Source organism: Mustelus asterias, chromosome 21, assembly GCF_964213995.1.
Source record: "Mustelus asterias chromosome 21, sMusAst1.hap1.1, whole genome shotgun sequence".
In the NCBI taxonomy this organism is placed as follows: Eukaryota; Metazoa; Chordata; class Chondrichthyes; order Carcharhiniformes; family Triakidae; genus Mustelus; species Mustelus asterias.
In genome coordinates, this window is record NC_135821.1 from 74,363,982 (window position 1) to 74,379,778 (window position 15,797).

The 15,797-nt window shown below is 50.4% G+C and overlaps 1 protein-coding gene across 6 annotated transcripts in view; it reads left to right on the forward strand.

Annotated features, from left to right (window-relative positions):
• The first annotated feature begins 6,749 nt into the window (after positions 1–6,749).
• The window catches only part of taf12 (TAF12 RNA polymerase II, TATA box binding protein (TBP)-associated factor), a 35,471-nt gene continuing 26,423 nt past the window's right edge, over positions 6,750–15,797 (forward strand). For 4 of the 6 annotated variants that reach the window (XM_078238272.1, XM_078238277.1, XM_078238274.1 and 1 more), the window contains exon 1: positions 6,750–7,023. The gene's annotated coding sequence lies outside the window, so the exon portion shown is untranslated. The remainder of the gene's footprint in view (positions 7,024–15,797) is intronic. The other 2 variants (XM_078238276.1, XM_078238275.1) reach the window with 2 other exon arrangements.

Here is a 15,797-nt window from a genome sequence, read left to right on the forward strand (position 1 = left end):
AATGATTGAACAACATAGATCTTCACTGTCAGTGAAAGGCATTCGTTTGATTTTATTTGATTTGATTATTGTCACACGTATTAGTATATAGTGAAAAGTATTGTTTCTTGCGCGCTATACAAAGCATGCTCATAAAGAAGGAAACGAGTGTATGCAGAATGTAGTGTTACGGTCATAGCTCGGGTGTAGAGAAAGATCAACTTAATGCAAGGTAGGTCCATTCAAAAGTCTGATGGCAGCAAGGAAGAAGCTGTTCTTGAGTCGGTTGGTACGTGACCTCAGATTTTTGTATCTTTTTCCCGACGGGTGAAGGTGGAACAGAGAACGTCAGCATGCATGGGGTCCTTAATTATGCTGGCTGCTTTTCTGAGGCAGTGGGAAGTGTAGACAGAGTCAATGGATGGGAAGCTGGTTTGCATGATGGATTGGGCCACATTCATAATCTTTTGTAGTTCCTTGCGGTCTCGGGCAGAGCAAGAGTCATACCAAGCTGTGATACAACCAGAAAGAATGCTTTCTATGGTGCATCTGTAAAAGTTGGTGAGAGTCACAGCTGACATGCCAAATTTCCTTAGTCTTCTGTGAAAGTAGAGGTGTTGGTGGGCTTTCTTAACTATAGTGTTGGCATGGAGGGACCAGGACAGGTTGTTGGTGATCTGGACACCTAAAAACCTGAAGCTCACGACCATTGGAGCCCTCATGTGTCTCTGTACAATGTGACTTTTAAGCGGCCAGAGGACAAAGACAAAGACTAGGGCGGCACGGTAGCACAGTGGTTAGCACTGCTGCTTCACAGCTCCAGGGTCCCGGGTTCGATTCCCGGCTCGGGTCACTGTCTGTGTGGAGAGGGCGGCACGGTAGCACAGTGGTTAGCACTGCTGCTTCACAGCTCCAGGGTCCCGGGTTCGATTCCCGGCTCGGGTCACTGTCTGTGTGGAGTTTGCACATTCTCCTCGTGTCTGCGTGGGTTTCTTCCGGGTGCTCCGGTTTCCTCCCACAGTCCAAAGATGTGCGGGTTAGGTTGATTGGCCAGGTTAAAAATTGCCCCTTAGAGTCCTGGGATGCGTAGGTTAGAGGGATTAGCGGGTAAATTAGCGGGTAAAATAAAAGGGATTAGCGGGTAGGGCCTGGGTGGGATTGTGGTCGGTGCAGACTCGATGGGCCGAATGGCCTCCTTCTGCACTGTAGGGTTTCTATGATTTCTATGAAATGGATCACAACATTATGTGTTTTCTTGATTAGCAAGTCTGAAGACTCTGCTGATTGCAGCTTCTCACCAATTATTTTCAATATTTACTATGCAACACAACTTTATCATGATACTTCAATTTATAAAAACAAACCATGAAAGCACTAAGATAGAGTGGGATAATAGATAAGGAGAGAAAAGGACAAGATTGAACTCTAGAGAATCAGACGTAGTGTAAAACAGATTACTGATAAACTATGAGCCCATCATTACGCAGCTTCTGTGGCAATTTCACCCCACAAATCCTGCTCACAGTAAACTTCCATTAGCGATAAAATAGACAGAGCTCCAGCCATGATTTTACCATTTCTTTGCAAGAGAATTGTGGATGACAAAGGCCATCAAACCCAGCTCATCTCTTCCATCCCAGAGTGACATACATACGTATGCGGAGCAGGAGTAGGCCATTCAGCCCTTAAACCTGCTCCACCATTTGATCACATTTTATTTATTAGTATCACAAATAAGCTTACATCAACACTGCAATGAAGTTACTGTGAAAATCCCCTAGTCGTCACATTCCTGCGCCTGTTCAGGTACACCGAGGGACAATTTAGCATGGTCATTGCACCTAACCAGCGCTCCTGTGGACTGAGGGAGGAAACCGGAGCACCCACGTAGACACGGGGAGAAGGTGCAGACTCTGCACAGACCGTGAGCCAAGCTGGGAATCGAACCCGGGTCCCTGGCACTGTGAGGTAGTAGTGCTATCTGCTGTGTTGCCGTTATACACATGGTTACAACTCAAAAGTACTTAATTTTCTGTAAAGTAATTTCGGAAATCATGAAAGGTGCTCTCTGAATTTAGGTTTTGTTTCTCTTTCATTACACCAGCACACAGTAGGCAGAGTGACTGGAGCAATGGTGAAATTGGTGGGCCAACGCTGAGTCTCTAAGGATAATTAATCGCAGAGCAATCAACTGATGTTAGGAAAGTGGCTGCACAGAAATCACTACATTAACAAAACAATTCGACTCTGTAGCTAATTCAACTTTACCTTAGAACCATAGAAAATTACAGCTCAGAAACAGGCCTTTTGGCCCTTCTTGTCTGTGCCGAACCATTTTTTGCCTAGTCCCACTGACCTGCACTTGGACCATATCCCTCCACACCCCTCTCATCCATGAACCCGTCCAAGTTTTTCTTAAATGTTAAAAGTGACCCCGCATTTACCACTTTATCCGGCAGCTCATTCCACACTCCCACCACTCTCTGCGTGAAGAAGCCCCTCCTAATATTCCCTTTAAACTTTTCACCTTTCACCCTTAACCCATGCCCTCTGGTTTTTTTCTCCCCTAGCCTCAGCGGAAAAAGCCTGCTTGCATTCACTCTATCTATACCCATCAAAATCTTATACACCTCTATCAAATCTCCCCTCAATCTTCTACGTTCCAGGGAATAAAGTCCCAACCTATTCAACCTCTCTCTGTAACTCAGCTTCTCAAGTCCCGGCAACATCTTTGTGAACCTTCTCTGCACTCTTTCAACCTTATTTACATCCTTCCTGTAACTAGATGACCAAAACTGTACACAATACTCCAAATTCGGCCTCACCAATGCCTTATATAACCTTACCATAACACTCCAACTTTTATACTCGATACTCCGATTTATAAAGGCCAGTGTACCAAAGGCACTCTTTACGACCCTATCCACCTGTGACGTCACTTTTGGGGAATTCTGTACCTGTATTCCCAGGTCCCTCTGTTCAACTGCACTCTTCAGAGTCCTACCATTTACCCTGTACCTTCTGACTTCTCTGACACCAATCCGAATATACTATTAATGTCATCTGCCCCTTGTATGCTAATGATACTAATTAATATACTATTAATGTCATCTGCCCCTTGTATGCTAATGATACTAATCCCAGGATCTGTCAATCAGGCATGTGCCAGCAATTCGGAAAACTGTAGATTGAATTGTCGATCTGAATCTTTCAAAGAATGATCCATGGTACAAAAATTCAGAGTGGCCTGAACTCAAGAACTGGATTGTTTCCCCTTGCCCCTGAAGCTGTCATACAAGTTGTGTTGTAAACTGTAAGTTTACAGCCTTAAATGGAAAAATGTGATTAATAAACAAGAAACTCCAACAGCATAAAAAGAGTGTGACAGCAATATCCTGAGATAAATCACTTCTAGAAGCACTTAATCATAGAATCATAGAAACCCGACAGTGCAGAAGGAGGCCATTCGGCCCATCGAGTCTACACCGACCACAATCCCACCCAGGCCCTACCCCCACATATTTTACCCACTAATTCCTCTAACCTACGCATCCCAAGACTCTAAGGGGCATTTTTTTAAACCTGGCCAATCAACCTAACCCACACATCTTTGGACTGTGGGAGGAAACCGGAGCACCCGGAGGAAACCCACGCAGACATGAGGAGAATGTGCAAACTCCACACAGACAGTGACCCGAGCCGGGAATCGAACCCGGGACCCTGGAGCTGTGAAGCAGCAGTGCTAACCACTGTGCTACCGTGCCGCTATGAATTAAATACAGCACAATTCAGTGGGAAGCTGCTGTGAAGATGTTTCTGTGCATTACCCATACTTGCAGATGGGCAGCACAAACAAGCTGACCAAGGGACAGAGGGCGGGAACTCTGATAACCACAAGCTATAAACATGTGGATGGTTGGATAGTGGGACCATGCAAGCACACCCCCTTAGTAATTAATCATTATAATCAGACACACATATAATGGTTATAACTGGTTAAATGTGTTCACCTGACATAAATGAAGTAATCAGAACTATTTGTTGTAATTGGATGTCAATGAATTCAGAACAAATGTACACCTGTGATTGGCATATGCAAATCACTTAAAGATAAGCAAAGATATAAGTGTGCATGCCATATATCACTCAGCCACCTGGTGTAAAGCAGACTTCCTCGCTATAGTGCGAATAAAGGCTGATTTAAAACTCCGAAAGCTTTGTCTGGTCTATTGAGAGTGTGAAGAATGCATTTTGCTGCATAGTGGTGAAATTCTTTATCAGGTTTCTATAAAGGTATTTAATTGTAAAATCCCTTTTTTATGCTGTTTCTCTGATAGTTCAATTTTTTTTTGTTAAAGTTACAATGAATGATTGGAAATCCTCTCCTACCATACTGCTAGATTTTAAACAGGAGGGTGCAAGTTAGGGTACACCTAAGATGGGGTAAAGATTTGTAAAACCATTCTTTAAACAGTCTCTTAGTGACAAGACATTGTCAAATGTGACAAATAGGGATTTAATTCCCAGGCTTTGCAAGAGTAACAAAACAGGTGACAATGAATCAACACCATGTTTTGCACCCTCCTGTTTTTAGTTTCTTACGTTTATTTTGACAATGCCCAAGATTCTCAAGCATCTGGTACATGAACACAGCATGACATCAGAATGGTGTCTGTCTTAGGCACAATGGAAAATTAGACTGCTCATTATAGTATACAGTATTTAATATTTTAACACTATGGGAGGCACAATGGTTAGCACTGCTGCCTCACAGCGTCAGGGACCTGGGTTCAATTCCTGGCTTGGGTCACTGTCTGTGGAGTTTGCTTGGGTCTATGTGGGTTTCCTCCGGTTTCCTCCCACAGTCTGAAAGACGTGCTGGTTAGGTGCATTGACCTGAACAGGTGCTGGAGTGTGGCGACTAGGGGAATTTCACAGTAACTTCACTGCAGTGTTAATGTAAGGCTTAAATAAACTTTACTTTAGCTTTAAAACTTACAAGTTACACCTCCCCCACCCTTCTCCTCACCACCACCCAGATTACCACCCACCCCACCACCATAACAAAAACAAAAAATGCTGGAAAATCTGTGGAGAGAATGGAGCTAGCATTTTGAGTCTGGACGATCCTTCGTCAGAGCTCCACCAGTTGCCTTGGTGGGATTTGAACCCGTATCCATACCAGGAGCCTGGGCCTCTGAATTATTAATCCAGTAATGTTCCCACTATGCCACCGTCAACCATTTTTCAGATGGTGATAAGGAAGGTCTGAGGAACAGCTGCTGAAAGTCATTACACAGAGATTGAGTGTGACAATACATGTGTGTGTATGCATGTATATACATATATAAATAAACACATTCAAATATCAAAAGCTCATTGCCTGAAGTCGAAGCCAACAGCTGAATCCCTTCACCAAAAGTGGTTGATCCACCAGAGAATCACAGAATGATTAAAGCACAACAAGAGGCCATTCAGTCCACCAAATTTGTGCTGGCTCTCTGCAAGACCATCTTAGTTGCTTCCAATCTGTTACCCTCTCTCCATAGCCAGGCAATGTGTTTTCCCGTCAGGAACTTATCAGATTCTTTTTGAAAGTCAGGATTGAACCTGCCTCGATCACACCCTCAGGCAGTGGATTCCAGATCCTAACCAGTCGCTGCGTGAAGAGGCTTTTCCATCTGGGGCCTTGGTCAATGACTTTAAGTCTGCGTCCTCCAGTTCTCGGCCCTCCTGCCGTGTGGGAAGGGGATCAGCTTCTATCGACTCTGCCGCGACCCCTCATGACGTGACCGTGGCCAAGTGTCCTCTCAGCCTCAGCGAAAACAAAATGAAGGAGATAGTCTTGATTTCAGGAAGCATAGTGGAGGACATGCCCCTGTCTACATCAAAAGGGACGAAGAGGAACTGGTCGAGAGCTTCAAATTTCTAGGTGTCCAGATCAACCTGTCCTGGTCCCCCCATGCTGACGCTATAATTAAGAAAGCCCACCAACGCCTCTACTTTCTCAGAAGACTAAGGAAATTTGGCATGTCAGCTACGACTCTCACCAACTTTTACAGATGCACCTTAGAAAGCATTTTTTCTGGTTCTATCACAGCTTGGTATGGCTCCTGCTCTGCCCAAGACCGCAAGAAACTACAAAAGGTCGTGAATGTAGCCCAATCCATCGCGCAAACCAGCCTCCCATCCATTGACTCTGTCTACACTTCCCGCTGCCTCGGCAAAGCAGCCAGCATAATCAAGGACCCCACACAGCCTGGACATTCTCTCTTCCCCCTTCTTCTGTCGGAAAAAAGATACAAAAGTCTGAGGTCACGTACCAACCGACTCAAGAACAGCTTCTTCCCTGCTGCTGCCAGACTTTTGAATGGACTTATCTTGTATTAGGTTGATCTTTCTCTCCACCCTAGCTGTGACTGTAACACCACATTCTGCACTCTCTCCTTTCCTTCTCTATGAGCAGTATGCTCTGTCTGTATAGCGCGCAAGAAACAATACTTTTCACTGTATGTTAATACATGTGACAATAATAAATCAAATCAAAATGCTGCAGATGTTGGAAATCTGAAATTAAAACAGAACATTCTGAAAACACTCAGCAGCTTCTGTGGAGAGGAACAGAGTCACCAGTCCATCTGACCCTGGGGTCTGCCCTCAGCAACCACCGCAGCAACCGCCCCTAGTAACCACCGCAGCAACGGGCCCCTAGCAACCGCCAACCGCCTGCGCGCCAGCTCCGGGTTGCACCGCGCATGCGCGTTTCCCACAGAACAAAAACACGAAATAAAAACCGCTCCGGTGGCCGCCGCCGCCTCCGGGAGGGAGTCACTAAACCCCGCGGCGGATTGTTTATTAAAATCAGCGCTGCCGCCCCACGTCCCCCCGCCCCCCGCGCTGCGACCGGGCGGGGTGAGGGGTCAGGGGTCAGGCCTGTGTTTCCGGGTCAGGATGGCAGGCCCCGAGCGGCGGCTCTGATCCGGGAGCAGCTCCGCATCGTGAGCATGGGCCGCGGCTGCTGAGGCTCCGCTGGCGGCTGGCTGGGTGAGTGAGAGACACACACACAGATCCCGCGGATCAGGGCCCCGCCGGCTTTTCAACCCGGAATGTTCACAGCTTCCTGTCACCGGGGAGAGGGCGAAATACAGAGAGACAGGGGAGGGGAAACTGGAGAGAGAGAGAGGGGGGGAAATAGAGAGAGAGACAGAAATAGAGGGGCAGAGGAGGGGGAGGGAAGGAAATAGAGGGGCAGAGGAGGGGGGAGGGGGAAATAGAGGGGCAGAGGAGGGGGGAGGGGAAATAGAGGGGCAGAGGAGGGGGGAGGGGGAAATAGAGGGGCAGAGGAGGGGGGAGGGGGAAATAGAGGGGCAGAGGAGGGGGGAGGGGGAAATAGAGGGGCAGAGGAGGGGGAGGGGGAAATAGAGGGGCAGAGGAGGGGGGAGGGGGAAATAGAGGGGCAGAGAAGGGGGGAGGGGGAAATAGAGGGGCAGAGGAGGGGGGAGGGGGAAATAGAGGGGCAGAGGAGGGGGGAGGGGGAAATAGAGGGGCAGAGGAGGGGGGAGGGGGAAATAGAGGGGCAGAGGAGGGGGGAGGGGGAAATAGAGGGGCAGAGGAGGGGGGAGGGGGAAATAGAGGGGCAGAGGAGGGGGGAGGGGGAAATAGAGGGCAGAGGAGGGGGGAGGGGGAAATAGAGGGGCAGAGGAGGGGGGAGGGGGAAATAGAGGGGCAGAGGAGGGGGGAAATAGAGGGGCGGGGGAGGGGGAAATAGAGGGGCGGGGGAGGGGGAAATAGAGGGGCGGGGGAGGGGGAAATAGAGGGGCGGGGGAGGGGGAAATAGAGGGGCGGGGGGGGAAATAGAGGGGCGGGGGAGGGGAAATAGAGGGGCGGGGGAGGGGGAAATAGAGGGGCGGGGAGGGGGAAATAGAGGGGCGGGGGAGGGGGAAATAGAGGGGCGGGGGAGGGGGAAATAGAGGGGCGGGGGAGGGGGAAATAGAGGGGCGGGGGAGGGGGAAATAGAGGGGCGGGGGAGGGGGAAATAGAGGGGCGGGGGAGGGGGAAATAGAGGGGCGGGGGAGGGGGAAATAGAGGGGCGGGGAGGGGGAAATAGAGGGGCGGGGGAGGGGGAAATAGAGGGGCGGGGGAGGGGAAATAGAGGGGCGGGGAGGGGGAAATAGAGGGGCGGGGGAGGGGGAAATAGAGGGGCGGGGGAGGGGGAAATAGAGGGGCGGGGGAGGGGAAATAGAGGGGCGGGGGAGGGGGAAATAGAGGGGCGGGGGAGGGGGAAATAGAGGGGCGGGGGAGGGGGAAATAGAGGGGCGGGGGAGGGGGAAATAGAGGGGCGGGGGAGGGGGAAATAGAGGGGCGGGGGAGGGGGAAATAGAGGGGCGGGGGAGGGGGAAATAGAGGGGCGGGGGAGGGGGAAATAGAGGGGCGGGGGAGGGGGAAATAGAGGGGCGGGGGAGGGGGAAATAGAGGGGCGGGGGAGGGGGAAATAGGGGCGGGGGAGGGGGAAATAGAGGGGCGGGGGAGGGGGAAATAGAGGGGCGGGGGAGGGGGAAATAGAGGGGCGGGGGAGGGGGAAATAGAGGGGCGGGGGAGGGGGAAATAGAGGGGCGGGGGAGGGGGAAATAGAGGGGCGGGGGAGGGGGGAGGGGGAAATAGAGAGGCAGGGGAGGGGGAAATAGAGGGGCAGGGGAGGGGGGAGGGGGAAATAGAGGGGCAGGGGAGGGGGGAGGGGGAAATAGAGGGGCAGGGGAGGGGGGAGGGGGAAATAGAGGGGCAGAGGAGGGGGGAGGGGGAAATAGAGGGACGGGGGGGGGGAAATAGAGGGACGGGGGGGGAGGGAAATAGAGGGACGGGGGGGGAGGGAAATAGAGGGACGGGGGGGGAGGGAAATAGAGGGACGGGGGGAGGGAAATAGAGGGACGGGGGGGGGGAGGAGGGAAATAGAGGGACGGGGGGGAGGAGGGAAATAGAGGGACGGGGGGAGGGAGGGAAATAGAGGGACGGGGGGAGGGAGGGAAATAGAGGGACGGGGGGAGGGAGGGAAATAGAGGGACGGGGGAGGGAGGGAAATAGAGGGACGGGGGGAGGGAGGGAAATAGAGGGACGGGGGAGGGAGGGAAATAGAGGGACGGGGGGGGAGGAGGGAAATAGAGGGACGGGGGGGGAGGAGGGAAATAGAGGGACGGGGGGGAGGGAGGGAAATAGAGGGAGGGAGGGAAATAGAGGGACGGGGGGAGGGAGGGAAATAGAGGGACGGGGGGAGGGAGGGAAATAGAGGGACGGGGGAGGGAGGGAAATAGAGGGACGGGGGGGGGAGGGAAATACAGGGACGGGGAGGGAGGGAAATACAGGGACGGGGAGGGAGGGAAATACAGGGACGGGGAGGGAGGGAAATACAGGGACGGGGGGGCGGAGGGAAATACAGGGACGGGGGGGGAGGGAAATAGAGGGACGGGGGGGGAGGGAGGGAAATAGAGGGACGGGGGGGGAGGGAGGGAAATAGAGGGACGGAGGGAGGGAGGGAAATAGAGGGACGGGGGGAGGGAGGGAAATAGAGGGACGGGGGGAGGAGGGAAATAGAGGTACGGGGGGGGGGAGGGAAATACAGGGACGGGGAGGGAGGGAAATACAGGGACGGGGAGGGAGGGAAATGCAGGGACGGGGGGGGCGGAGGGAAATACAGGGACGGGGGGGGAGGGAAATAGAGGGACGGGGGGGGGAGGGAATTAGAGGGACGGGCGGGAGGGAAATACAGGGACGGGGAGGGAGGGAAATACAGGGACGGGGGGGGGGGAGGGAAATAGAGGGACGGGGGGGGAGGCAGGGAAACAGAGGGACGGGGGGGGGGAGGCAGGGAAACAGAGGGACGGGGGGGGAGGGAGGGAAATAGGAAATAGAGGGACGGGGGGGAGGGAGGGAAATAGAGGGACGGGGGAGGGAGGGAAATAGAGGGACAGGGGAGAGGGGGGAATAGAGGGTGGGAGGGAAATAGACGGACGGGGAGAGGGAGATAAATAGAGGGAGGGGGGAATAGAGGGAGGGAAATAGACGGATGGGGAGAGGGAGGGAGATAAATAGAGGGACGGAGGTAGGGAGGGAAATAGAGGAATGGGAGGGGGAGGGAAATAGAGGGAGGGAAATAGAGGGACAGGGGAGGGAGGTAAATAGAGGGACAGGGGCGTGGGGGGGAATAGAGGGACGGGAGAGTGGGGGGGAATAGAGGGACGGGAGAGTGGGGGGGAATAGAGGGACGGGAGAGTGGGGGGGAATAGAGGGACGGGAGAGTGGGGGGGAATAGAGGGAGGGAAATAGACGGACGGGGAGAGGGAGGGAAATAGAGGGACAGGGGAGAGGGGGAATAAAGGGACAGGGGAGGGGGGGAATAAAGGGACAGGGGAGGGGGGAATAGAGGGACGGGAGAGTGGGGGGGAATAGAGGGACGGGAGAGTGGGGGGGAATAGAGGGACGGGAGAGTGGGGGGGAATGGAGGGAGGGAAATAGACGGACGGGGAGAGGGAGGGAAATAGAGGGAGAGGGAGGGAAAAAAGGGGACGGGAGAGGGAGGGGGGAAATAGAGGGACAGGGGAGAGGGAGGGAAATAGAGGGACGGGGAGGGAAATAGAGGGACGGGGAGGGGAATAGAGGGACGGGGGAGAGGGGGGCGAAATAGAGAGACGGGGAGAGGGGGGAATAGAGGGGGAGGGGGGAATAGAGGGAGGGAGGGAAATAGACGGAGGGGGAGGGGGGAATGGAGGGAGGGAAATAGACGGACGGGGAGAGGGAGGGAGGGAGATAAATAGAGGGACGGGGAGGGGAGGAATAGAGGGACGGGGAGGGGAGGAATAGAGGGACGGGGGAGGGGGGGAATAGAGGGATGGGGGAGGGGGGGAATAGAGGGACGGGGAGGGGGGAATAGAGGGACGGGGAGGGGGGGAATAGAGGGACGGGGAGGGGGGAATAGAGGGACGGGGGAGGGGGGAATAGAGGGACGGGGAGGGGGGGGAATAGAGGGACGGGGAGGGGGGGGGAATAGAGGGACGGGGAGGGGGGGGGAATAGAGGGACGAGGGAGGGGGGGGAATAGAGGGAGGGAAATAGACGGACGGGGAGAGGGAGGGAGATAAATAGTGGGGAGGGGGAGGGAAATAGAGGGACAGAGGAGAGGGAGGGAGGGAAGTAGAGGGACGGGAGAGGGAGGAGGGAAATAGAGGGACAGGGGAGAGGGTGGGAAATAGAGGGACCAGAGGGAGGGAGGGAAATAGAAGGACAGGGGAGGGAGGGAAATCACGAGAGTGGGGGACAGGCGAGAGACAGAGGGGAGGGAAATAGAACGAGAGGGAGATGGGGAGAGAAGCTGAAAGACAAATAGAAAGATAAAAGCAAAATACTGTGGATGTTGGAATCTGAAAGAGAAAATGTCGGAAAATCTCAGCAGGTTTGACAGCATCTGTGGAGAGAGAATAGAGCCAATATTTTGAGTCTGAATGACCTTGCGTCAGAACTAAGAGTGTGAGAGGGAGACAGGCGGCCGGGTGGAGGGAGCGAGATGGGAGGGAGGGAGTTTAAGTTATGGCTATTGGGAAAACATTGACAAATAATATGAATTGCGGTTTTATATAATTGCCTTCAAATTTGTGTTGCATATTTTGAGATGTTCTTTATGTTGAGCATTTTTTGATCAAAACATTTCTTCAATCTGTGACAGTCTTTGTGATAAGATTTTGAGATTTGGATGTGTAAAAGTGAAAGTTTCTGCAAAATATGTTTCCTGTGACCTTGGGAAATTTTGTCAAGTAGGGAGGGACTAATTTTGTAATTATCTCTTCTTTCCTTTCATACCTTTCGAAGACAGTGACTACACTTCTTCTAAAAAGGGTACTTAATTTGCTGTAAAGCACTTTGACTCGTCTGGCAGTCTTGACGGATGCTAAATAACTGCATGTCTTTCGTTTGTTCATCATATTCGTCCTTTATGATCTTGATAGGTTGTTTTAGAAGTCACAGGGATCATGATTTAAAACAAAATAATTATACTGGACCATAATCAAAGAACATGAATACTAATAAACACACACTATCTTAAATAGTTAGTTACATTTACAATAATACAAGCACAATGAAGAAAGCTAATTGTATCTTAAGCAGAACTTCTTAACTCAAATTTCCTTTACACCCATTTGGCTTATATCCCCAATAGCTTAAGTCAGATAACTATCAAAAACGTAGTCTGTACTATTTCAGAGATTGTTCAAGACTGCGATTTGTGCCTTCTGCATATATTTAGCAAGATTATCCCTTCAAAGCTTCTTCAACTGTCCCACTGTTCTAGAAATTCAATGCAGACATTGCTAACATTTTACATGTAGCCGCATCATGTGAGAACTCTTGTGGTTCTAATGTTCTTTAACTCTGGTGTCTTGCATTTTTCTATTTCTTTCTCTCTCTCTCTCTCTCTCTTTCATTCTCTCTCTCTTTCTCATTTCTGCACCTTCCCTGCTTGTTCCTGGCTGCCTGCTAGCTCACACCCCTGCTCGCTGCCCCGCCCCACTTGCCCACTCCTGCCCTCTCGCGTGCACTCTCTTTCCCGCTCACTACTTTTATCTCCTCTCCTCCCTCTGAGCTTGGCTATCCCTGGACATCCAACCCACTGCTAGGAGTCCTTCAGTTAGTAAGAGCTTCAAGTTCTTTTAGCCAACAGACGTGCAAATTCCACTGAACTCTGCTTAACAGTGATGTTTCTTCTGCACCAGCTTGTTATAAAACTAATATCCTGTTTGAGACCCACACCCACAGTATACTCGCGTGTATAATTAACTGATACTTGACCCACTTTCCACGGTTTATGTCCCAAACAGAAAACAAAACATCTATTTAATGTGATTCTGTGAATGGACAACACTTACTGAAGAATCCTGAGTGTTCTGAAGGCTCCATTAAGAACCAATTTAAGATAATGAGTTGAGCTTGTAGCATGGCTCATTCACACTTACTAGAAGCAATATACATACACACAGGGACTGATTCTCTGCAAACAAAATGAATACATTCAAGCCTTGTGCCTTTTTTAAAATTATCTGGGAGCTTGGGAAACTGATAGTTCCCCATTGCTTTCTCCATGGCAACAACTTGGCGAACCAATCAGCGCCTTTTTCTCCTGTACTAGAAATTATTGTGATTGTTTGAAATTTGGCATTCTTGTATTTATCCAGATGAGTGCCAACTTTAGCAATATTCAAGTTCTATATTACAAAGTGAAATACTGAGTTGTGACCTCAATATGTTTACACGGCCTGAATCATTACTAAACATCCATAACACTCCCTTTCGTTGAACCTTGGACTGGTGGGAGTTGGTGTGACTTGTGTGACATTCCCATTTTGTAAAGATATGGCTCAGTGGCTATCGCACCTATCTGAGTCACCGGATTGAGTTCACATCCCACTCCAGAGATTCAAGCTCTCAAACTTGGATTGACATTTTAATGCGGCATCGTTGGAGGTGCCTCGTGGATGAGGCGTTAACCAAGGTCATGTCTATTTTCTGAGAAATCCCTTGGCACTGTTTCTCAGAAGAGCACAGGAGATATCCTGGCCAATATACATATCAAAACCAAATTATCTGGTTGTTAACACATTGCTGTTTGTGGGGTCTTGCTGTGCACAAATTGACTGCTGTGTTTTCTACATCACAAGAGTGACTACACTTAGAACCATAGAATCCCTCCGCCTTATCCCCATATCCCACCTGGTGGAAACCCACGCAGACATGGGGAGAACGTACAAATTCCACACAGATAGTCACTCCGGGCCGAAATTGAACCTGGGTCCCTGGTTCTGTGAGGCAGCAATGCTGCCCTGGTACTTAAAGTATGACATTGGTCATGATGTGCTTTGGGATATTCTGCAGTCATGAAAGACACTATATAAGTACAAGTCTTTCTTTTAAATGTTTGAGCTTTGCTTAAGAACTGGCAAATGTTTAGTAGAAACAGAAACCAAATTACTCTTACCCGGGGTAATGCTCTGGGGAGCCGGGGTTCGAATCCCACCACGAAGGGTGATGGAATTTGGATTCAATAAAAAACTAGAAACAAAGTCTACTGATGACCATAAAACATTGTCAATTATTGTAAAAACCTATCTGGTTCACTAATGTCCTTTAGTGAAGGAAATCTGCCGCCCTTGGTCTGGCTTACATGCGACTCCAGACACACACCAATGTGGTTGACTCTTAAATGGCCGAGCAAGCGGTTGTATCAAACCGCTAAAACGTTTAAATAGAATGAAATCGGCAGACCTATCAGCAGTGATCTAAGCACCAGAAATGACAACAGCAAATTCAGCCCCGTCACAGTGAAGTTTCTCATTGCATCAGGTCAAATATGGGCAAGGAAATCTTCTGCTGATTACCAAGTACTGCCCCGGATCAGCTGATGAATCAGTACACCTCCGTGTGTAACTCCGCTTGGAGGTAGTGCTGATGGCGGCAAAGGCACAGAATGTTCTCTGGGGCGGGGGGGGCCTCCAATATCTGTCACTCCTACTGACCAAGTTGGGCAAGTCCTACAGGACATAGCTGCTCGACTGGGTTTGCAGCAGGTGATGGAACCAACAAGAAGGAAAAACATACTTGACCTCAGCCTCACCACCTGCCTGCCCCAAATAAACCTGATGTGGAGATGCCGGCGTTGGACTGGGATAAGCACAGTAAGAAGTCTCACAACACCAGGTTAAAGTCCAACAGGTTTATTTGATAGCAAAAGCCACTAGCTTTCGGAGCGCTCGCTGCTCCTTCGTCAGGTGAGTGCACTCACCTGACGAAGGAGCAGTGAGCGCTCCGAAAGCTAGTGACTTTTGCTACCAAATAAACCTATTGGACTTTAACCTGGTGTTGTGAGACTTCTTACTGCCATGGACAGGTTTATTTACAGTATCAGTTGGGGTTCTGGCTCCATCTTGTGAGCCCTGTTTTCCAATTGAGGATGCCCTCCATATAATCTTCAGCCAGAAGTGCTGAGTGATTGATCCATCTTGGCCTCCACCTGAGGTCCCCAGCATCACGTATGCCCGTCTTCAGCCAATTCGATTCACTCCACATAATATCAAGAAACAGCTGAAGGCACTGGAGACTGCAAAGGCTATGGGTCCTGACAGTATTCAGGCATTGGTACTGAAGACTTGTGCTCCAGAACTTGCTGCGTCCAAAGCCAGGTGGGGTTCGAATACAGTGACAACACTGGCATCAACCTATTAATGTGGAAAATTGCCCAGGTATGTCCTGTTCACAAAAAGCAGGACACTTCCATCCCAGCCAATTCCCAAACCACTCGACCATCATGAAAGTGATGGAAGGGGTCACCAACGGTGCTATCAAGCGGCACTTACTCAGCAATAATCTGCTCACTGACTCTCAGTTTGGGCTCCGCACTGACCACTCAGCTTCTGATATCTGTGCAACCTTGGTTCAAGCATGGACAAAAAAGCTGAACTCGAGAGATGAGGCGAGAGTGACTGCCCTTGAAATCAAGGCAAAATTTGACTGAGGCATCAAAGAACCCGAGTAAAACTGGAGGCGATGGGAAAACTTTCCACTGGTTGACGTCATACCTCGCACAATATCCAGGGCTGCCAGGTGGTAAATAAAATTTGAAAGTGTCAGGCAATGACCATCTCCAACAAGAGAATCTAGCCATCACCCTTGACATTCAGTGGCATTACCATCATTAAATCCCCTGCTATCAACATCCTGTGGGTTACCATTGACCAGAAGCTAAACTGGACCAGCCATATAAATACTGTGGCTACAAGAGCAGGT